Below are 24197 nucleotides of genomic sequence, written 5' to 3'. Positions count from 1 at the left end.
GCAATTGCTGCTCAGGCAGAGGCACACAGGGAGGCCCTGAGGGAAGAACACCAATCCCTCAGATCTATTCTGGCTTTGCTCATGATGACCCTGAGGACGCGGACAGAGGAGAGGATGGAGCAGCTTGAAAATACCATCTCGGCTGAACTCTGTGCAACCCAGGAGGTGCTCTGTATGTCATGTGAGGCCATGCAAGCAGCACTCCATCATACACGTGAGACCTTGCAGGAGGAAGCACGTGTATCACGTGATGTGATACATGCAGCCCTATGTGCCATAGCCATGCAGGACCGGGCTTACCAGATGCGCATGCTTGCTGCTGATAGGCGTGGTGAGGCACCGTGCCACATCCACCGTCTGATTTACATCCAGATGGTGACGACAACAACTTATCTCTCACACATGTCGGGCGGTGCAGGCATTGAGCCCATGGAGGATTTTTATTTTTTATCTCAACATCAATACATGTGGGTCTTGAGGTGCACACTGTACCTCCCCTCTCCTGGTGCCCTCCCACCCCCCGGGTCGTATGTGGCCATTTTTATTTTTGTTTTCTATTGTTTGTCTAATGTGCATTCATGTGACAGTGTGGTGCTTTGTGGCATTAGAAAGAATCCTCTGTGTGTTCCAGCTGGGCCCATACAGGCATGTCTCGTTTATGTGTCTGTGGCTTGGGGTCCTGACACATATGCCACTCCTGCTTCCCCTTTCCATGGGCTTGCAACGATGGCTCGGTGTGAAAGCATCTTACACAGGGGCATTGGGCTTCCGTCATATCTATGGCCAGTCTGCAGTCCTACTTGTGTGTACACCCCTAGCGGGTATTCTGGATGGTTTCCCCAATGCATGACTGCACTTCATTTTGGTGAGTATTTTGTTGACTATGCATTTAATCATGTTGCTTGTGATGTTTTTTAAACTTGCCTGTCTACGTTGTTGATGCACTTCCTGTTGTAGGCGGTACCGTGCAACCTTTGGCTGTGCAACATACACTGATGATTAGAAGAGTTTGTGTGGTGACGATGTCACATTGGGACTCTTGGGCTACAGTGATTGGTCACTGTCTGACATTGTCGATGTGGGGTACACTGTGCATGATGTGTTCTGCTGCTCAATGGATGATCCTATGTTGTGTTTGCTTTTGAGGCGTCAGGGGATTGGTGTGGTTTAACACACTGGGGATCCACGGGGGCAATGTTCACATGTGCTGTGTACAGAACACTGAGGGTCACTTCTTTTCACATGTATGTATTCAATGCATGTCCCTACTGACACATACACTTAGACAACACACCCCCACACCAACAACGACAACTACATGCACACATGTGCACCCAGATTGCCTTCTCAGGTATGCTGTGTCCCTGCAGTGCATGATCACTTTCAATTCCGTGGTTGTGTACATGCATCACAGGGTAATTTTGGTTGATTGTACTTATTTTTCATGATGCTCAAGGGCTTTCACCAACCCACAGCAGACTCACTGTGCTGTGTGGTGAGTGGTGTGTTGCAGGGGACACACACACATCACACAGTGTTTCTATTGGCAAATTTCTATTGGTTCAATGTGCATGGCAACAGGCATTTTGACTTTTGTTGCTAGTACCGCTGGTGGCATGCTTTTGTGTCACAATTTTTATGGGAGGGAGGTTTTGATCACTCATTTCATCAGATTCCATGTCAGGGGTAATTGTCTAGTGCCTGTTAACATTTCTCACATGGCACTTCATGTCAATTGTGTCATGTGCTGTGCATTTGATTAGCTGTTTTGCCGTTGCATGCCATGGCATGGTGTGGCGGACGGGGATCTTGGGGGTTGGGAGGGCTTAGGTGACATAGCAGTATTTTAATGCCCTGTTTTGCAGGGGTGGTGGTGGGATATGCACATTGCATGTGCTCCTTTTGGTCACACGGGATTGGTTATGTTTAAGTAGCTAGGGATGCACACAATGTAGCACTTCCGTGGACACATTCTCAGGGTGGTTAGGTTGTGACAGTTAAGTGTCCCTTTGTTATCATCGATTGTCACCTGGTATGTGCCAGGCCTGTGTGCACTCCTCTGGTGTGGGAGTTTAGGTGAAGAATGTGGTCACAAGCTGGGTACGGGCTGCCTCGCCACATGCCCTTTCCCCTCCCATGCACAGCACCTGTGCATGTGGTTGGGGATGTGGGGGCACCACCATGTACACCGGTACGCCCCGCCGTGTTGTAACGTTGTGCAAGACACATGCTGCCACAATGATCCTGCACACTAATGGGGGTTCATATAGTAGCTGGCCGCCAGAGCGGTCAGCGGAGCGGAAGCATGACTTGAGCACTCCGAATGTGTGCTCCACTATGGCCCTGGTTGCAATATGGGCTGCATTGTATCTTACCTGGGGTGGTGTGGTGGGGTTCTGTATTGACGTCATCATGTAGGTGCTCAGAGGGTAGGCACTGTCCCCTGGGGAGGTGATAATGGATGTCATTTGTTGGGCTGGTGTATTTGTCTGTGTGTGACATGCATGCATGTGCACAGGCATTTGTACTCACCAATGAGCCATGTGTTGCCAGGGCAGACATTCTGTATATGAAACTGTCATGGGTGGACCCTGGGTAGTTTGCATAGACACAGGTGATGATTCCCTTGGCATCGCATGCAACCTGCACGTTGAGGGAATGCCAGTGCTTGCGGTTGATGTAGATGTTCTCAGAGGCCCTAGGCAGACGTAGGGCCACATGGGTGCAATCGATGGCACTGAGCACTTTGCGGAAGTGAGCCCCCCTGTAGAAGTCCTGGACCACGGCCTGCCTTTCTGTGGGTGTTATGGGCATGTGTGCCTGCGGACTGAGGGGTGCAGCAGTCATGATTGCCAACACCTGGAGTAGGCAGACTGCCTGGGCTGTGAGATGTCCCCGACTATGGCAGTTGTCCACTAAAATGACCCAGTGGCCAATAATAGGACATTGAGCACCTTTTCCAAGGGGCTCAGTGCTTGGGAGCACAAGGTGGGTGATGTGAGGTCATCCTCCCACTCAGTGACCAGGTCTAGGATGATATGAGGTGGAAACATATACCTGCCATATACCTGGACATTAGGCAACCCAAAAAGGTTGGACATGGGCAAAAAAATGTGGGGCCTGGCTGTTCTCCTCCTCCTACTGTGTCCCCCAATCACTGCTGTGAGAAACGTGACATTTATCGTAGCTGTAGATGCTTGTTTGTTGTTTGCGCGCACTTTTATACAAGGCGGGAGCGCTTCCGCCTGCTTTCGTGTGGCGGACGTATTCTTTTGGCGTGCGTGGGTTTTCCCTATTCAATTCCATGAATACGTGTTGCTCACGAGCGTGTGGGCGTTGCGTGTATTTCACAGCGGTACTTCCCCGTTACACCTACATTTTCACGCGTTGTTCCCCATTCCGTGTGTTCCACCCCCTTTTTAGGTGTTGCACTGGGAGTTGTGCGCTTTCGCTGTGCTTGTCGCGCACAGCGTTTGGATAGTTGCAGTGACGTGTAGGGTAAGCGTGGATTTTGCACAGTGCCCGGGAAAGCCACGCGCAGAGCCTTCCATGAATCGCTTGTGCTGGCTTTTCATGCTTGCCCCACACATTTCAGCGCACAATTATTCCATGAATTGGCCTCTATGTCTCTATGTCCAGTGTCGTCCTGACAAAATTTACCAAAGCAAATTTACCTTGCACTACCTGCAAGGTTGCTTTATTGTTAACTTTTGATAAGCTACAAATCCATCCTGTTGCAATCGTTCTACAGACTCGGTTTCTTGTAACTAAATAATATTATACATTTTAAACTGTCAGATTAGTGGCTTTCCCTTCTGAATGACCATATTCCCCAAGTGTCATTCCCAAACAAATCAAACCATAGGTTTTCCATCTGCTACTCTTTCCCACTAACTGTGTCCTTTTCTCTTTTTTCTTACAAGGCCACACAAATCGAGGACACCAAAATGGAAGAAGGGCACTAACGTAGACCACTTAGATTACAATATATATATGTCGAATCAGATTGAGTTGGGATATGAATTGGTACAACCATATTGATAATTCAAACATAATTCTAAAGAAGAGGAATAACGGAATGTTTGCCTACTCCAAAACCGTTGGCAATTATATTTTCCTGGCAATGAAATTCTGTCGTGCACATGCTTTACCAAGTACTCTGTATGGAACAGAGCAACAGGGGCATCGTCCCATCCCTAGTGTGAAAGTAATGGAAAACTCTTTTTTTTAAAAAGCTGGTTGCAATTCTTCCTTCTATGCTAAAAATCGTATTGCATTTTGAACTTGGGCTCACACCTCTTGTTGACCAGATTCAACTGACACTCATATTGTATTGGGCTGACATTTGGTCTGGAAATCTATCATTGATTAAATATGAAGAATCCCTATTAGATATGATGGCACATTATAATGTATGTCCTCTACCATGGTTTTAATACAGAAGAGATCATTTAAATCAGCTACATTTGGAGGAGTTGTAGTTAAATCCATCTTTTACTACAACTAAATTTAGGCAAGTTGAATTTGATGGACATGAAGAGTGTTCCTTGGGGAAGAGTATTGAAAATTAACTGGGCCTATCAGTTGTCTTCTCATACCTATGTATTGAACACGATAGCTCCATGGATCATACCTGCAACTAAAAAGCAATTCCTACAAAACGTCCTTATATATACAATTTTGATAGGGCAGACTACCAATTGTTCATTCCAGTCCCAATGGAATAATGATCAGCCAAACTGATGTCCGGTTTTGACCGGAAGTGGTTGAAAGTCTGCAACATTTAATTTTTTTATGTCCCATGTATAAAGGGGTTAAGTCATGATAATCTAAACCCCTGTATAAATAATAGGGGAATCCCTCTCTTAAATGAGGCACAGGCTGTATGTAGGAAATCCAAAGACCTTGACATTATTTTTGCGATTTCCAAATATTTAGCCTAGACATGGTGGCAGTGAAGGAAGACCCTGACGTTGTTATGAGCTTTGTGGTCTTAGTATAGAATGAATTCTAGCTTTGATAATCATCAATTAGTACCTAGCTTTATGGCTAAGGAAATAATACACTGCACTGTAGTTCAAACCAACTATTTATTTGTTTATTTATTTATTTATTTATTTATTTATTTATTTCTGTGTTCATGTTTAAGGTATTGAAACTATTGCATGTAGTGTTATTCTATAGTCTCCTAAGTCATAAATCACATCAATTGGTATGACTGACCTTTCATTATACATAGTGATAGGTTTCTTGGATAGCATACTAGTTATTACCACAGTTTTAAGGTTTTTTTAGTCATGTTAATGCATCAGGAATTATGCATTCTGATGTAGTTTAGTGGTGTAATCAATTACACATTTTTAACAATTAATTTGAATGATAATGTCATTTGACATGGGATAATGTTCTTATATGATTGGTATTGTTGACCATAATGTATCAATATCTATACTGTATTGAATGTTATTTTGTTGTCTTTTGTTACACTTGTATAGCTATTTAAAAACCGAAATACATTTTTTAAAGAAAGAATATATTTCATCATGTCCTTGTACAACACTTGCACATGCTGCCTGTGTTCAAATATATTTCACAAAATAAAATATTTATGTTACTATCGGCACTGTGCCTCCAACCTGCTCAATGAAGACACGCAAAGATGCACGCTGTTCCCTCGTAGGTACCAGCACTCATTCACTCACTTAAACATAGATAGCGCACGCACACAGACTGTCTAATTTACGAGTGCACATTGATTCAAACTCTCGTGTACGTTAATGACAAACACACAGACACAGCATAACATATGAGCATATACATAAAATCCCTATTTTTAAACTTAGCCCAATTCCACATTGTGATCTCTTTCCATTGCGCCAGTCTTGTCTGGCAGCTCGAGACAAGACTGTCTCAGATGGCAGCGACAGATTCACCATGGCTCAGGCATGCACATATGTGGACTAATACTGTGCTTTGTTTGCAATACAAATGCAAGTTATGTAGGGTGAAATTAAATATCGATGCTCACTTGATAGAACTTTTGAGGTGCTTTATCAGCATCTGAAAATGCACTGTCAAATCACCTACTTCCTTGTATACGCCTGATATTCCATGCTACACTATATAAATGGGTGCAAGACGCTTTTTTCAAACATAGAACAATACTAATAAATATAGTCAGCAGTCAATGTGGCAGATGGAATGGAAGTCTAATACTATGTCTAAGGGCCTGATTCACGGAGCGTTTCTTATGGGATTGCGCCATCATAAAACGCCTCTGTGAATCAGGCCCTAAAAGTATTTATTTAATGTACTGATTTAATTGTTTTTTTTTTATAACACACCTAATACCGCACCGGAGTTCTGTTTCTAAGCGTGGATCGTGATTCGAACCTCTGTTGCTCTGCATGGTCTTGCTTCCAAGACCAGCATGTTCCCTACATTAGCAAAAAATAACAGAGATCAGACAATGGAATTCTATTGCAAAAACCATCAAGCAGTAGGGAAACCCAGAGGTAAACAAAACAAATTCCCTTAAGGCTTTAAAGGAACATTAAGCAATCTTCACTTCAACTTAAACAGCTCCACTTGTTCTACCAAGAAAACGCCACCTTAACAGAGCTATCTCCAGGATTCTCCCGTTAGGCATGATGGAGAAGCTAATTGGTTCCAGAGCCCCTCTCTGATGTGCATTTTCAGTGACCGTGGTGGCTAGCAAAGCTCGCTGTAGAGCAATCTAAAAAAAGAGTATGGTTCCAAATGAGTTGATTTTTGCTATTTCCAACTCAGAAATTGTTTGTGTGTGTGTGCAATATGTTGTCAAAATCAAGTAGATCAATTGAGGTGAACGATTGAATGAGCTCCACGTATATGTCAGGAAAGAGTCTGCATCTGTTCTACATTTAGAATAAAAGCAATGTAAACAAGAGTCACTGCAACACAGATGCTATTTAGCAAGGGAACATGTCCAATTTGAGTATTTAATTGTGTCTTTTGAGCACAGAACCGTTCATGGGAATGAGGTGGAACACCTGACAAATAACGCAAATGAGTAGCAGCGAAGTGGGTGTGAGCAAATACAATACAACCCCTCACAGGAAAAATTCTGCTGTTGGAAAATGATCGCACAGGAAATTGTTCATTGCGGTAGCCTGACCGGTATGGCAGCGTGAGGTAAAACAATGTCCCATTAGAACATCTTAAAATGCAATACCTAAAACAAAACGGGTTTTAGTCACAAAATCCAAATCACAAATAGAAACATTAATGAAAAGAGGAAACATGTTGCTCAGCAGCACACAGCGTTAAACTAGAGAACTGAAAGGAAAAGTTAATGACAATAACACAAATATTTAAAACCTTCCGCTAGCATCTGATGAAACCTTTAAACACTGGGTTTCAGTTCAAATGCCCACACTTGCTGGAAAAGTTTACCAAGTGCAGAACCACAGTGTTACATAGTGGTAATCAGGGTGCTGAAATGAAGCACTGATTGGTTTTGCAGCCTGGATGGGCTCCACCCTGCTGCCAATGAAGCTAAGCAGGATTGGCCTCGGTTGGTTTGCTGATGGGAGACGTTGACATGAGACATGCACTGGCCTTGTGACAAGGGGTGTAAGCGACTTATAATTTACTGCCGTGTGTTTCATATCTGTAAATGTGACCAAATCTAAGGTAACATGTATTGGAAAAGGTTTTTGGATCCATCGATATATGGAAAAAAATAAATTCCATATCCTTTGGGACAATAACATTCCTGAGTGAACTTCCGCTTTAATAATATCCTTACTGTTTTATTATATTAAAGTTTGTCAATTTTACCCTGTGTTGCCTTGGGTGATCACTATAAATTATAATCTAGTGAAATTTGTTAAACGGAACTCTGTATAAGATACAAAGGTATCAATTGTGTGTATGTTTACAGATTCAGTTGTTTGCTTTTGTAGGCATTTGAACTGAAATAAAGTTTTGGTTTGATGATGATTATTATATATTTTTCCTCAAATGTTTACTTCCACCCAAAAGCTGGAGGTAAATATTCTAGAAAGTCCTCTGTTTTAAAACATTCTTTCATGTTGTGAAGTGAAACATGTGAAGCAAAATTTGCAGGGTGGCACCCAAAGAAGGCACAGAAGTGAGCATTTTGCATGTGCACCCACATAAGCGATGCAATGCAGAGGAGAACCCACAATGGCCTTCCTCTGCATCATAAAATAATGTACGGCAGCAGAATGATCCATTACTGGATATCATCCATGTCCTCCTCCACGCGACGGCAGAAAGGGATAAACAACTGATTTTATAAAATAAAGCAAGGGATTTTTCAAAGATATGCCATGCGGTATTACCTACAATCTTGGCATTGGTAGGGGAGGAACCTACATTGTGGTCAAGGGTCATTGTATCTCGGCATGCAGTAAGAGATAACAGAAAAAATGCTGCAGGCAATATCCAGTGGGCTATTTGGAGTATAGCCCTGCCACTGACTAAGTGCCCATGATACATGGGCAAAAGCCATGCCTGGTGGGTACTGTATATGTGATACTGTTTAACATTCAAAAATAAAATTCACTGAAAAACAGAATTGTTAAAGGGACGTTTTGGCTCCATTTCCCTTTACATACCTTCAAATTCAATGCGTGGTGGTGGTCAAGTTATGACTGCTTTCGAAACGATAATTAGCAAATGTAGTCATTCTTTTTGTCTTGTGGTGCCACCATTATGATTGCATCAATCATGCATTGATTTTCTGAACAAAGGACAATGTAGCTCTGAATATACCGATGGCAACGTCTGTGGAGGCCACAACCATTTGCTATGGTGGATTGTGGCATTTGATGAGCCTCGTTTGTGCGCCTCGTTTGTGCGCCATCAATATAATATATGCGTGCAAAGGTCATGTGTTGTAATATATGTCTCCCTTTTGCTCTCTGAGTGTGGTGATGTCAATGTGGAGTGCACGCTATGCTGTTATGTGAATATGGGATGTCAGTGTTGTTATTTGAATGTGTGTTCCAAGTGGAACAGTTGGAGAAGGTGATCTGGTCCTGAGGGACTTGCCGGTGTTCCTGTGATCTATCTTACTTAATAAACCCAGAGGAACTTACCTGCTGGCTCAGGTGTACGGTGCCACATTATTTCACTGGCGACGAGGATGGGATCCTGTCGTGGAGGGGGCAGCAGCTGTGACAGGACACCGCCCTCCAAGCGCTTATGTCCCGGGTGTTAGCCAGCAGTGCAGCTCCTTGGTATCTGGATCAGGAGCGGTGCTACAGCAGGCCGGGTGGTGCTGCAGGAAAGAGGCTCCATGACAGTTGGAGCCGGGGCCCGGACGGCGTAGGGTCCTGAATAGTGAGTGGAGTTGAGAAATATGTCCAATCGCAGTGGCTTCTGAGTACCTACACTTAGCCTGCTTTGCGGGGGGGGCACAGGAGCGTCCCTGCCAGGAAGTGTGGGTTGGGATAAGAGTTGAGTTCTCGCCGACTGGCGTGGCTGGAGGCTGGGTGGTCCAGTCAGCAAGGAAGCACACTGTTAATAGTAGTGGATATCGGCCAGGTGCTAGAGTGACCATGTGGCTGCAACGTCATTGGTGAGGAGTGCCTGCAGCATGGAGAACGCCAGTGTGGAGGTTTCTTGGTGCCAGGGTCTCCGAGTGGATCGCCGATACGCAAGGTGTCAGAGATGTGGATTCTGTGGTGTTTGTGGAAAAATGATGACTTTGGCGGGTCATCAGGAGGTGTTCCAGTGCAAGCGGCTGGAACGCATAGTGGATCTGGAATGTGCTGTGTGTGCAGAGCGCAGGGAACGTGCTGACGTTGTTTCTTTGAATGCCGGAGGACAACCTCATCGATCGGGTAACCATGGCAATAGTGTACTCTGTGTCGGCAAGAGGATTGTGGACTGGGGTGGAGCGGACCCCAGTAAAGGTGTGTTTGAGAAGCGCAGAGATCTCCCCGAGAGGTGGTATGGACTGTCATCTGGAGCACGTAGTGAAGACGGTTCTGAGGACAGCGTGCCCTTTTGCCGAGGCAGAGGGAAGACTTTGCCTGGGATTTGCATCTGAAGTTACAGTGTTTTCTGGGCCATTGAGGAGTTTGGTTCTGGTTTATGGCAGCTCGATGTGAGGAGGAGGGCATTCCTTTTATCGCAGAACATTTTTCAGTAGTGAGCGAATCGTGTCAGGCCGGTCTGTGTGGTGTTTTGTCATGTGTTGTGGCCTGTTTGTGTTTCATTCCTGTTTATCAGGTTACGGGCCTCTATGTAAGAGTGAGTTTGTGTCGTGGCCCAATGTATTTAAATTTAATACGGTTGTAATTTGAATTGTATTTTGTTGATTAATATTTGTTTTCCTTGCAGGTGGGGTTTGAACCAGTGGGACATGGTCCTGCAGGTGGGAAATGGACTTGCGGATGGTTGGGAACTCATGGAAGAAAATGTATGGCACCATGGGTATAGTGTAGTCATTTCAAGGTGCTGTTTTCCGAATGACTTCTGATGGTAATTTTATATCTGTGCTATTGTCTAAGGGTTAGATTGTTGTACTATGACAGCGTTTACGTCTTTCAGTGAGACGAGTACTTTATTACCGATTTTAGTGTGTTTTTACATGCTGTGTCAGGGTTCACTGGATTATTGTGTCACCTCTGTCTTGTGTGCAGCGTGATGAGTGTGTGGGTGTGGAGTTTGCAGTTGTGTGCATTTTTCCATAGTTGGAACGTGGGGCGCCAGTTGAATGAATGTGCGTTCTGGTTGATGGATGTGGAGTTTTGATTATTGTTGTCTATCTGGGCGTTGTTATCCCACTTTTGGGGTGTCACTGCTCCCATCTGGTGGGGAGGTGGTTGCATACCGTGTTTGTGGGTGTGACACGAGGGCACTTTGGCCTGTGCTAGGGGTTCCATATTCTGTTGGTGGTGTACCGTTATAGCGGTCTGGCTGGGGCTAGGGGTCCCGAAGAGTTAGTGTAGAGTACCATTGTTGTAGTTATGTGATACTGCCGTGTAAATGGGTGGTTGCTGCGGTTGTGCAGTTGTGTTAAGGATTTCAATCAGGCAATACACACGGTTGTTAGGTAGAGATGTAGCAACAGGTCTTAGGTTTAAGTCAGAGTTGAAATTAAGTCTCTAGCTTTAAAATTGAGGAAGTTATACGAGTTTGAATGAGAGGTGTTTTTGAAAATAAAGGCGCGAAAATGAAAACAGAAATCAGTTTTTACAATGACAATTATGCTCTAAACAAGGGTATTCAGGCTGGTTACCAGTTTGAAACAAAGTAAGCTCCAGAGTGGTCCACGGAAACCAACCCCAGCACGTCTGTGTCTGCCTTGGAGGACTCAGTCGGATTACCCGTCGGAGAATTTAAGAGTTTGGGATTTCACAAGATAAAAGGATTTTAAAGAAATTATCACTAGCACAAGGAATCAAAGCAAGGTTTCAAGACTGGGGTGACAATATTACAAGTTCTTAAGTTAAAGATAGGATGAGTTATAGATTGGGAAAGGACAATGTAAGGCAACTACACTATGGGATCCGGTGATTCCTATTGATACTTACAGTCTACTTTAAATTAAGATTGGACCGTCAGGGTTCTGGTCATCCGGATCGGGTCTACAGACAGCAGGGCACTTCTGGCGGGATATGTCAGTTGGGTGGTTCTGGTCAATTGGACTGGCATCCCAGGCTGGATTGGATTGGATTGACCCTTCTGGTAACTGGACACTGTAGTTCAGCGGGATGGCGAGTTTCAGCAGGAAAGCATTAATGGCAGCAAGCCAGAATGGATCAGAATGATTTCACTTAAGTTTTGGGATGGTTTCAGGATTTGGGCCTAGCTGAAGAAGAGTTCAGTAATGCTTTGGCCTTGGCTTGGTAAAGAATCTGGAATCAGTAGCAAGATGAAGAATTCAGGAACAGAGTGTCACGTGGAAATCAGGATGGAGTCAGGAATCAGTGTGTCCCTGTGTGTTATGAGGTTCCCCTATTTATCCTGCCAAGTGACATCACTCAGTTTATAGTAGGGGCAGACTTACAACCCAAACCCACAAGGCTATGAGTGGTCAAAGGCACAGTTCCCGCCTTGCTTTTTGCTGGTTGGATGACAGAAAGAGTTGTCATATTTTTGATGTGACTTGGGAAACTCCCACAGTTATTTGGACCAAAATTTAACTTTCCCACAAATGCATATTAATATACTTATGCCCTCTAATAAAATCGGGCACATAAATTACATATTTTGTGGGTTACTTTACATCCAACTCCCACATCCGTGAGACCTGGTGGTGTCTTTCTATTGAATATTTGCAATTTTAATCATAACGGTTTGGCCTAACAACTCCTAATTCAGTACATATATGTGCAATCACCCCTAGGACATGAGTACATAATATTAGAGTTGCAGCATTAATAGTTTCTGCACAATTAGTGTTTTTGCATAACTTTTGTTCCTTATACAATAAGAAATCCTACCAAGTTTTCAACTGGCTAGCATGAGTTCAAATTTATATGCATGTACTTTTCACTCATTTACTTATTCTTGCCACCAAGCTAAATGTCATAAAGTTCTGTGGCAAAATAAGCAAATTAAATTCAAAATCCATGTCAGGTTTTTTTTCTTTCTTTCACAAGTGTGAGCAAATGGCCAGTCCTTTGAAGTTCGATGAGAAGGCTCCTCTCAGAGAATGGAACATCCTGCCATTCCCCTGTAGGGATCAGTGTTTGAGTCTGCCATTATCTTTGCATGGGGCCCAGATGAAAGTCTGATGAGTCCTTTGTCATGTTTGTGCGAGGCCTCCGCATAGCAATTAGTCCTTTCCTGCCAGCAGTGAAGTGTCAATCTTTCCCAGGCTGAGGACTGTCAAAGCAGAATTGTAATAGTTAATTAACTCCAAGACTGGGTTTTAACTTTAAATTACCTACATATTTCATTAAAACATCGAAAATGAACACAGTTCATAGGGGATTCTGACATTAGCAATCCTTAATCATTCTGAAAGAATTAAACCTTTAAACCAAAACATGCTTTCAAAACAGGCGATTTTGCACTTCATTCCTGAAAAATCACATTAAACTGAGTCCTTTAAATCAGAATTTTCTCTGCAGCACATACACAGTTTATTCAGCATTAGGTCTTCCCTTGAGTGCTGAGATTGTTTGCAGTTTTTGTAGTACCCTTTTAATATCAGTGATGCAATGGAAATAAATGGATTTAGCACCAAAATCAGCACTTTTGAAGCTTGCAGAGCTACATTTTAAAAGGCATTTTCGGTTTTTAGCACAATTCTGCTGCTTTGTTCCATGTTGAATGTGGCAAAACCCACTGGCATGCTCCTGCAGTGATAACTCTGTTTTCACCGCTACTTTGACTGTGTGTTGCAGGGGTGCAGCCTTTCCTTGGTTGTAACCCAAATGCGGTTTTGCAGATTTTGGCACGCACAGGAGTCAGCGCATCCATTTAGTCTGTTTCTTTCACACTTTGCAAAGTGATGCAGTGGGGCACATTGGAATGGGTGAAAATATCCCACAGTTGGTAGGGACTGGGGGTCCCGGTGTGCGGTAGTGTACTGCAGATGCAGTTGTTGGGTGTTGTGGTGCAGTGGGGCAGGGACTATTGGTCCCGGTTGTGTGAAGATGTACTGCAGGTGCAGAATGGGTTTGCTGTGGTGCAGTTGGCAGGGACTAGGGGTTCCGGGTGGGCGGTGGTGTACTGCAGGCACAGTTTTTGGTGTGCTGCGATGTTGTTGTAGAGACTAGGGGTCATGGGTGTGCGGAGGTGTACTACAGGTGGAGTAGCTGGTGTTCTCTGTGCAGTTTGACAGGGACTAGCGGTGTCGTTGGTGTTGTGGTTCAGGGGCGTATTGTTGGCACTGCTGTGTTTGACCTTGTTTCCGAATGGTGTTCCTGTGATCTATCTTACATAGTAACCCCAGAGTAATTTACCTTCTGGCTCCGGTGTGTCGGCGTATGGTGCCACATTATTTCATCATGCACTGAAGAAGTGTGTTATGTTTGCAGAGCTCAGGCATACACAAAATCATGCCCCGAGTTTCTGGTCTTTGAACAGGGGAATGTTTTCTATATCAGGTGTCCTTAGAGAACACACTCAAGATGTCCCTGACAGTCTCAAACCTTAAAGTGGGAAAGAGCTGGCTGTAGATGGGGGTGGCATATGCAATTATTATATGTCTCCCCAAACACAAATCTTATCTATCTGTTCAGTGCATGGGCAACATGTGTATTGAAACTAAAGGTGAGTGAGCGATTGTCTTATATTACCTTAGGAGCATTAGAGCAATTCTCTGTACACCATTGTGATGACACAGTGTTGTTCAAGGAATTTGATAATGTACCATGGTGGACACACAGGGTGTGCACTGACTTTGACAGCCTTCAGTGAAGCTCCCTGCACCCTCAGTGAAAGTTGGAACACGAAAGGATGCTACAGGGGCACGGCTTCTCCACAATAGGTAATGCAATGCTATTATGTGCATTAGGCCCACACCACAGACTGATAGCCATTCGCCACCTGCCTAAACTGCTCTCCCCAGACCTCCTTCCATCACAGCATTCTATTTAGAACCAACGGATGCCAGGGTTCCACTACCTGGTGCACATCACACATCTCCCGCATTTAAACCTTTAACAGCAGAATCAGGAAAGGGAAAAGGAAGAAGGTTGACCTGTTGGTAGACCACTTTGAGATCCAATCCAATGAGGAGAAATGTTTTGGGTCCCTTATGGTGCTAACTCCCTTATGTTTTGCAGGGATGTCAGTTATTTACAATTCTCTTATTCAGGGACCTAAGTTCAATGCATAACCTCAACCTTCCTGTTAGCTTGCCGACTAAGAGCAGCAGCAACACCCATTGTGCTGCTTCAATACTTTCTATTGTGCATTACCGCACCATACTCTCTGATTCCTTCTTTACTTCTTCCTGTATATTGTTACATATAATATCGTATGTACACCTGACTGGGATCCTAAACGCAATTTGATTCAATGGTAGAAAACCTTTAGACTCCCAATTTCTTCTCTCAACACATCACCAGTACTGCTCTAGTTTTCTTTCATAGGCAATTCCAATCTCCTCTATGCTGGAGTCCAACCTCAAACCTTTAGGTGGGCCAACTCAGAAGTGCTGTTATGCCTTTTAGGGAAATGTACACCTTTCCTTCTGCCAACCTACCCCTGAAACCCAGACTATTATTGCCATGCACTTCCCCCACAGCCTACTGGGTATATGTCGAATTTCCACATGGTTACATGTGCTCTCCCCTTTCGCACTGGCACGGCTGCAGGAATTCTGCCAGTGTTGTAAGTAAATGATGCACCAGTAACATAGCTACTTCACAAAAGGTATGTTTATTAATAATTTGCCATAAATACAATGCTACGAACTCTCAGCTATCTGAAAGCTGCTTATCATTATTACCCACGGTGTGTGGTGCTCATTTATCGACCTCGGAAGCATGAAAGGCTGAGTTTGGCCCTGGCCGGATTCGAACCTGCGTTAGCAAGCTCTGCGCGATGCCAAAGCAAGCGCTCTGCTTGCTGTGCCACTTGACCGGCTATGAGTGCATGTGTTGCCTCAAATGCTCACCCAAAACAAACTCCAACATCACATGCTAGCTGGAACCCAAGGGGGCCACAGTTCTACCCACTAATGCACGCCACAAACACCCAGATGCAACAGGAGTTTTGCATTCAGTCGTTTACAACGTATAGATATGCCCTAAAATAGTGGTCTCATTTTGCTCTTAGGCCTTACATATATTACATATGTCTTGATGAGGGGGCGGGTGGGGGGAGACAGTATGTTCTGTTACCAAAAGCCACGTATCCATTGGATATATAGGCACACCTTTTTCTTTTCACAATGTTATCTTGGGCCCCTGAGATTCGGGCCCTCTAAAAGATAAATACTACTTTTCTAAGGGCAAACATGGCGACAGGTATGACAAGCAGTAACTAAAGCTAAGCCTGTAGTTGAAGGATGTGAAGAGCACAATAAACTGTGCTTGGCCTGGAAGATTGACAGATACATTGAGGCGGGCCCGGCCTCGTTTCGCATCACGCCTGCAAAGTGTGTTTAAAACCTCATTACAGAAAGATTAGACTAACCGAGAATTCGATTGAACTGAAAGTTTAAAAGGTATGCGCGTTCCCAATTATAGATGTATTAACACCCTTTCTGGTGAGCTGCCCATTATTATACGAGAGACACGTTAGCATCAGAGCCCATCAGATGCATTTGCGACATGAAAAAAATCAATAGCACTAGGCTATTGCCTGCTGCATGGAGTAGGATATTGTTCCTCCCCCCAGCCCCCCCCCCCCCCCCCCAGGTCCTGCTAAATGGACGCTGTGACTTTGGTTGACATATCCGTAGCGTCAGCAGGTGGTCAGCAGTTGTGTTTACTTATTCATTCAGGCAATAGAATCTGTCAATCTGGTCGCAATGGACACAAACACTTTAAAGGAAGGGGTAAAGTCAGCATGAATTAGAATGTCATGACATCAGAAAACAATTACTGGCAAACGGAAGAGACACGCATTTGTCACAGTGAAACGTTTTCTTTAAGATCGCATCAAAGGGATTCTACCAAGGAAAAACTGGTCGAACCACAGATCCTCGATTCCCACCAAACTCCTTTCCGTTGCACCCACCTGTTGAATCCTATTACCTTAAATCCCTTATCCTCTGGCCCCTGCTGTCTTTCATAATGGGGAGTTGCTCCCCACACGCACCCCTCGGCACGCCGTGTTTGGGCGCAGCCCTTTCAGAACTAACCGCTTCTGCGTGGCGCTTTGGGCGCAGATTCCTTTTAGGCATGCCATGTTGGCCGCGGCCAGCAGGGAACAGCAACCTACATGCCCCAGATATTGATGCGTTCACTCATAGTACAACATCATGCATTTTTCGGTGCTACAGATGTAGGGTGAGCAGATTTAAAAAGTAAAGAACCGGGACAGGGCAACTAACATAAAAGTAGGACTAACTCTTGAAAGTAGCTGTAAAGGCACTACACTTTAGTAGCGTTTAGAGGCAAAGGGGGTTTAAGTGTTACTGTTCAAAGAAACACATATTATAATTAATTTATCACAAACTAACACTATCTTAAGTTGTAAAATGCAGCATTTCTTCTGTGCGAGATTGTACATTCCTACCTGCCAGACATGAAGACCTAGTACAAAAAACCCAGACCATTGCAGTTTCCAATGGGAACAGAATCTTGAAAAAGGGGGACAGAGCACGAAAAACCGGGACAGTCCTGGGAAAACCGGGACGTCTGGTCAACCTATAGAGATGAAAATATATTTCAGCAAACATCAATATCAACGTGTATAGGTCTCTGCGTATCTGAAAAGGGGTTGTGGCCAAGGCACATGCCTAAATGACCAGTGCTAAAATCGCTGCGCTGGAACGTCCAGCTTTGTGTGCCCTTGCATCCCACAACCATGTCCTTGCGACCAAGAGGGCCCATGTCTTCCCTCTTACTGCCATGCTGCATCCAGCTCCTTGCGGCACCCCAGGAACCTCGATCTTGGGCTCTGGTCACATCCACCCCGCTGCCTTTTAGCTCAGTGGCTTCTCATACCCTCCACTTTGTTCACCTTTCTTTGTTTATAGAATGTTATGTTTTGATCACCAGCAGACATGCTGTGCACCAGGGCCCCAGTGTAGTCTAAGTAGTGCTTGGTCAAATGCGCTCCTTCATCTCAGACTCTACCCTACGTTGCTGATTCGTCCTTTTGCCCATGCTCTCTGCCTTTAGATGGAGAGCGATTGGGAACACAATTTGAAACAGTGCTACAGTGGCAGGGTACAACCACAATGCACATGTCTCTGATACCGAGTGGCCTGTATGATATATGATATGATATTTTATTTCTATCGCACTCGTACACAAGTGTTTTAGAGCGTGACAAGGCAAGGAAGGGGAACAGGGGAGAACAAAACAATGCTCTTACTAGGCCCCGTGACATTGAGAACGCGCAAGGGCATGGGAGAGGGGGAGGGGAAAAGTGCAGGAAGGGTGGAGAAGTGGAAAGTGTGGAGCAAAGGAGAAAAGATAAATAATAATTAATAAATAATAAAGGCAACAAACAGTGGTAGTGCAGCAGCAATTGGCAAGTGCTGGGTTTAAGGCAGCAGACAGGGTAGGTCTGATAAGTGCAGGAAGAAACAAAAGGGGGGTTGTATAGGTACAGATACAGACCCCGGTGCAAGAGGTGGCCCAGAAGCAGTGATGCTGGGTGGCAGGGTGAGCAGGTACCTGGGCCTGGAGGACAGAGGGTGGCCAGGTGCACGGTGCCAAGAGAGAACATATCAGGGAGGAGAGGGGGAGCGAAGGCAGAAGCAAAGAGGAAGGTCTTGAGGTGCTTCCGGAACCGGAGATGGTTTTCCATAAGTTTCATAGTGGAAGGGAGGCTATTCCAGAGGGAGGACCCAGCCAAGGACAGAGACCTTCCCCCAGCTCGTTTCTTTGAAAAACGACTGACCCTGAGAGAGTTAGAGGAGCGAAGACGCTGCAGGAGTCTTCTGAAAACGAACCACACTTGAAAAGGAAGGTTGCCAAATATTGGAGCGTTCACCAGGAGAGGTACGTCCTTGTGAAATAGTCTCAGAGAGTGCTGCATTAGGGAGCAGAGCCAAATTCTCCAGGTGACAAATAGTGTGCCGGGGAGGGGGAATACATGCTTGATTCACATGAGGAGACGCATTTTCCAGGTGGCTGTAATGTTGACAGTTAAGCACAGAGATCTGGTTGGCCTCTTTCCTTCTTTCTATCATGGAGGTTCAAAATACTGGAGAGAATTTCCTGGACGACTGTGCATTCACTGTCACCAATGTGGCTGCCCTCCTAAATCGGGTAGTGGTGCATCTGCACTAGAGCCTGTGGGATTACTCTATCCTCTAATACAGGGATCTTTAGCACTTCTCATTTGGATATGGCAATAGTGACCAGGGATGGGAAAGCACATGGGGGTCAGTCCTGGTGGGTGTGGGGCAGTATAGTGGTAGGACCTAAAGTGTACATCCACGCAAAGGCATCTTGGTGCTAGGCATAGTACAGTCAGGGAGCGAGTCCTAGTTGGATTAGTTTAAACAAAAATAAATGTCTTCAATAGCCGACAGAAAAATAGAGGGTCGGCCGTAGCTCGGAGGTGAAGAGGGAGGGAATTCCAAAATCTTGCCGCAGCAACGGAGAAAGCCTGTTCCCCCACCCTACAGAGCCGCACCCGAGGAACAGAGATGGTACAAGATTTGAGGGAGCAGAGTGGACAGTTCGGAACATAGGGGTAAAATCTTGCACTGCAGATATTCAGCACCCCAAGACATAAAAGGCCCAGTGCACAATGCACATAGACTTAAACTGCACCCTCTGGGCCAGAGGAAACCAATGCAGCAGCGGTAGAGCCGGGCAAATAGACGCATGATACGGAGTGCGAACCATCAGTATGGCAGCTGCATTTTGCAGTACTCGAAGGCGATGGATTAAGTACAGTGGCTGTGCTAAATATAGGGAATTGCAATTGTCGAGTACACTCAGTGCCAGTGCAGCAACCACTGGGTCATGGAACTGCACAGGGAGGAAACCCAATGTCCTGCGCAGAACTCTCAGTTTGTAGTGCCCAGACTGACAGACAGCTGCCACCTGGGCCTCCAATGAGAGCGAGGAGGAGATCTTAACTCCAAAATTCTTCACAAGAGAAACCGGGACAGGACAGGACCCAAGAGAAGAAGGCCAGTAGGAAGAAGTCCAAAGAGAAGAAACAGAAGTGGGGGGGGCAACCACTAGGATCTCAGTCTTGTCCCTGTTCAACACCTGCGTGTAGCTGAAAGCGCATACGATCAATATGAAGACTCCTGAGTGCCGAGCCCCAACCATTGCTTAATGTAGAGCGAAGACAGACTGCCAAGTGTATCTTGTCCGGGCGCTGGGGGGGTCAGGTAGAGGGCAGGGAAGCCAGGCAACTTCCAGACCACAGAATGGTCTACAAGGAACCAAAACCAAAAAGGCAAAGCAAAATAACTGGACAAATCAAATTGATCAAATAAAATTAACAGAGTCCAGTCACCCGCCCGCTCGTGAACGAGATTAAAGGACTCTGGATTGTACAGCACTTACTTTGAACACTAGACTGGAAAATTTATGATCACACCTGGAAATCACGCTTTGCTAGATGTGATACTGGGCTCAGAGAAGGAACCCTTTAGTCCAGTGTCAAAGGATATAACAGCAGTACAGCCTGATTGTAATGGGCTGTAACAGTCGTTATCATCACTTACCCTAATTGTGTTCCATCAACTTTGCCATAACTCTCGTAGGAGCTCATAACATCTATGATAGCCCAATCTCAAGCTTTACAACATCAAAATGTTGGTTATTGACATGCTTTACTATACACAATGTATGTTCATTGCAAAGAGCATGGTGTTATGAGAGAATCTCTGGTCATAGTTGCAATAGATCTTTAAAAGAACAATGAAGGTCTTGATAGATTTGGACATTAAGTCATAAGAAAACAAATATTGATAGGCAAAGGCAATAGCTGTTGATGATGTTTACGAGTTGTACTTACATTATCATCATATCCTCGGGTACTCACAACATTTGACAGCTATTGAACCGTTGGCCTTCACACCTTTTAAACTCTCTGCTAGAATCTCCTAGTGAACCCTCAGCAGCATATAGGCTGCCCCTTTAACGTTACAAGCCCTCATGCAATACCTTTGAACTAGAAGGACATGCTGGCCCTGCTCTCTATCTGGAACAGACCAAGGTTTTCTCTGAGACGCTCTTCTCTGCATTGTGCCCTTACTGTTTAAAATTGTTTTGTTTGGGGGCTTATTAAACAGGATGGTTGTGGTCGCTGCACCATCTCAATTCTCTTCCACAATTCTCAGATGTACCCATAGATGCTGATAGGCCCCTTGGGTCACATAAGAAGCCACTCCACCATATTACTGAACTCAGAGGGCAACCTTTCCTGGGGAATAAGCAAAGGGCAGAGGTTGCAAATGATGCCCGTTACCCATGCCCTGCCCTGCATCCTCCCTGGACTGAGACACAGACTGCTCATTGATAAGGTAAGGGACATTGCCTCAACTCACGGTCCCCTAATTCCAATTGCCATGTGTAACCATGGTAACATTGCTATTAGGTTTTCCCCTATTATAATTGTGCTCCTTAATGTTCCCTTGATGTCTTTGCTCCAAGGTGTTCCCCAATGTGATTTTACCTTGACTGTTACCACACAAATGCCTGCAACCTGTTGTTAATCCACTCATATTCACATATTCCACAATATACCACACACATCGACTCAGCCATTCACACGCGGCAACTGAACATGCCCGACCAATATACATCAGCAATCCACATCTGGCCCAGCAACTTGTAAAGCACATTACCAGACCACTTATCATCACAATATGGGCACACACACCCCCTGTGTGGATGCAGAGTCCTCAAGTGCCCTGACACAAGTCATCTGGAAGCATACCCCCACACAGAGCCGGGCCACTTTTGAGCAAAGCTATTGTGTATTTCCCCTATGGTCGGACTAACCAAACCAAGCCTACTTTTATTTCAACTTCCATGATGTCAGGAGGCAGACAGCAAGTTGTGGTATAAAACCCAATAACTTAATAAATGATGTTGCTGATAACATACAAGTGCATATGAAGGTAATAGCGGGCAAACGGTCAATATCTAACAAGTGCCTAAACATTACCTACACTAAAGCCAACACAATTGTCTGGGAAAGTGCTCATTTAGTTGTTATTACTTTCTCCACCCGGTACGTACTATAACCTGCATTGATATCAACCTATATCACTTTATTACTACTAGCCAGGATTCATCTCCGGTACGTACTATAACCTGCATTGATATCAACCTACATCACTTTATTACTACTAGCCAGGATTCATCTCCTTAAGTCAGGAAAATGCACCCTCTCCTCACCTTAACCTCTGTCATGAACCTGTATGCTAAACCTGGTACTCAGTTGGTAAAGAATTGTGTTTAAGCCTGCCCTATAGTGTGGTCAACCATGTGCTCACGTTGACAGGGGGCGTGTCACCCGCCCGACGTCCGTGAACAAACGTGACCAACATGGCCAGTCCCACCGTACAGCAGTCAGCATTTCCGCTGTTGGTGTTCTGCTGCTGGGTTTGTGCTGTACTCCTAGCCCCGGACAACCCTTTAAGGAGGCATCAGTGGGGGTAAAGGCACCACCCTCCAGAAGGTAAAAGGTCCGCTGCCCAGCCGGCGTGACAACAGAAGACCAAATCTAGAAGAGTGTCTGAAAGCCACAATCCCTACCCCTGTAGAACACTAACCCCTGGATAGAGTAGGGACAATCTTAGGAAGTCCCTGAGGAAGTTTAGTTGGAGAAGGCATCCTGACTTTAAGTCCTCACATTCAGTGCATGGTACAGCTTAAACAATAAGGGTCAATATTCTATATATACTAACCTGGGATCACGGAGAAGGAGTTTTTCAAGAGAATGAAGGATGGCCATACGGCCCATTACAAAATCCATAAAACCCTTGAACCATTCCTGAGGCTTGGGGTGTTTCGTGTGCCATCTGTGACACTTCATCTTCCCACCTGCATCTTAACTTTGGCGATGTATTGATTTTTAATACGGACCAAAATCATGCTGCAGAGGGTGACACAATGAAAAAAGCACACCCACATTCCTTGGCACATGTCTGCAATCCATCATCAGGTGAGATTTTGCTGCACCTTTTTTGTTATGGAGGAATGCTGTGCACCTGCCTTCACGCCTGCCTGTCCTACATGCTTGCAAGATGACCAGTTTATGAATATTAATTCCTCTCATGATGGCATGTTTGTCCAATAACTGCTTTACACTGTCGGTTGGTTTGTGTGGAGAGCATTTCCTGGCAAAGCGTGGCACAGGACAGTTTTAGGGTTTTTACTTGTCTAGCTGATATATGTTGGGTCTAGCGAAGGGCTACAAGAACTATGTTATCCACCCTGTGACGGTTTTAGAACACGGCACACTCCAGCTTGGGACTCTTTCCACTGACAATGAATGTGCCGCACAATAAAAACGCTTTTTATCTTCATTGATTCTTGGATTCTACTTTGAGAAGGCACCCAACCCGTCTCACACCCACCTTAACAAATACCCTGTGTTGCAATGGAATATGAACCAGGCCAGTGTTTAACAATGAAATATTACAATTTTTTTAGAATTCAAAGAAATTCAAGCAAATCAAAATTAGGGCAGCAGCCACCAATGTGTGGCAGTGTATATGCAAAAATCCCACAATACAGTTACTTCACACTCCTAACATAAGATACATAAACCTTTAATAGAAAGGGAAACAAAACTACTTTTCTTCAAAATAACAGATAGTACACAGGTTAAGCACTCCCCTGCAACACTTCCCCCAAACACCTGCCAACTAAATTCTTCGTCGATGGAAAGCAGTGGCAAGGAGTCTGAAAGAAGAGAGAAAAATTTGATTTAAAATTCACCCCAAGATGGGAGACCAGAAACGAAAATCAAAACCTTCAAAAAGAGAAAAATGGCATACTCAGATTTTACTAGTTACTTGTATCTCAGTTTACAATTGCGATAGGATAGCTATGACAGGAATGTGTGTGGTTGCACTTAAGAGACAAGGAAGCTTACAGAGTACTGAACAGGGCACCAATGCAATGTGAACACATGTAGAAAATCGATTCTGGAAAGAAAACAATGCAGTAGAAAACACATGCAGCAGAATTGCAATTTGTTTTTCAAACAGGCTTTATGTCATGATGCCTACCTCTAAGGAGCCAGGTCGGGCCCAGCAACCCCAGAGGCAGACATCATTTTCCCCAGGGAAGTCTCAGCGGGCCCAAGTCGGGGCCCTTTGGACTCAGTCCTGGCGCCTTAGGCGCCAGGCTCATAGCGGACCCCAGTCCTGGCGCCTTAGGCACCAGGCTCGTAGAAGAGGATATGTGTTTAAGTGCTTGGGTGCACACTTACCTGATGCAGACCTTGCTGCTTCATCCAGGCCCTCTTGAGGCCTGAATGGGACTACTTAACCTGTAGGACTACTTCACCACCCGAGTGTGGTCGGGGAAGGATACATACCTGATTGGTGGAAGGATACATACCAGGAACTTCTTCCAAGGCTATTTAAACCCCACCCGAACAGCCACACATGC

Source organism: Ambystoma mexicanum, chromosome 6q (assembly GCF_040938575.1).
Source record: "Ambystoma mexicanum isolate Mex_15411 chromosome 6q, UKY_AmexF1_1, whole genome shotgun sequence".
Lineage (NCBI taxonomy): Eukaryota > Metazoa > Chordata > Amphibia > Caudata > Ambystomatidae > Ambystoma > Ambystoma mexicanum.
This window is presented reverse-complemented; position numbering follows the sequence as displayed.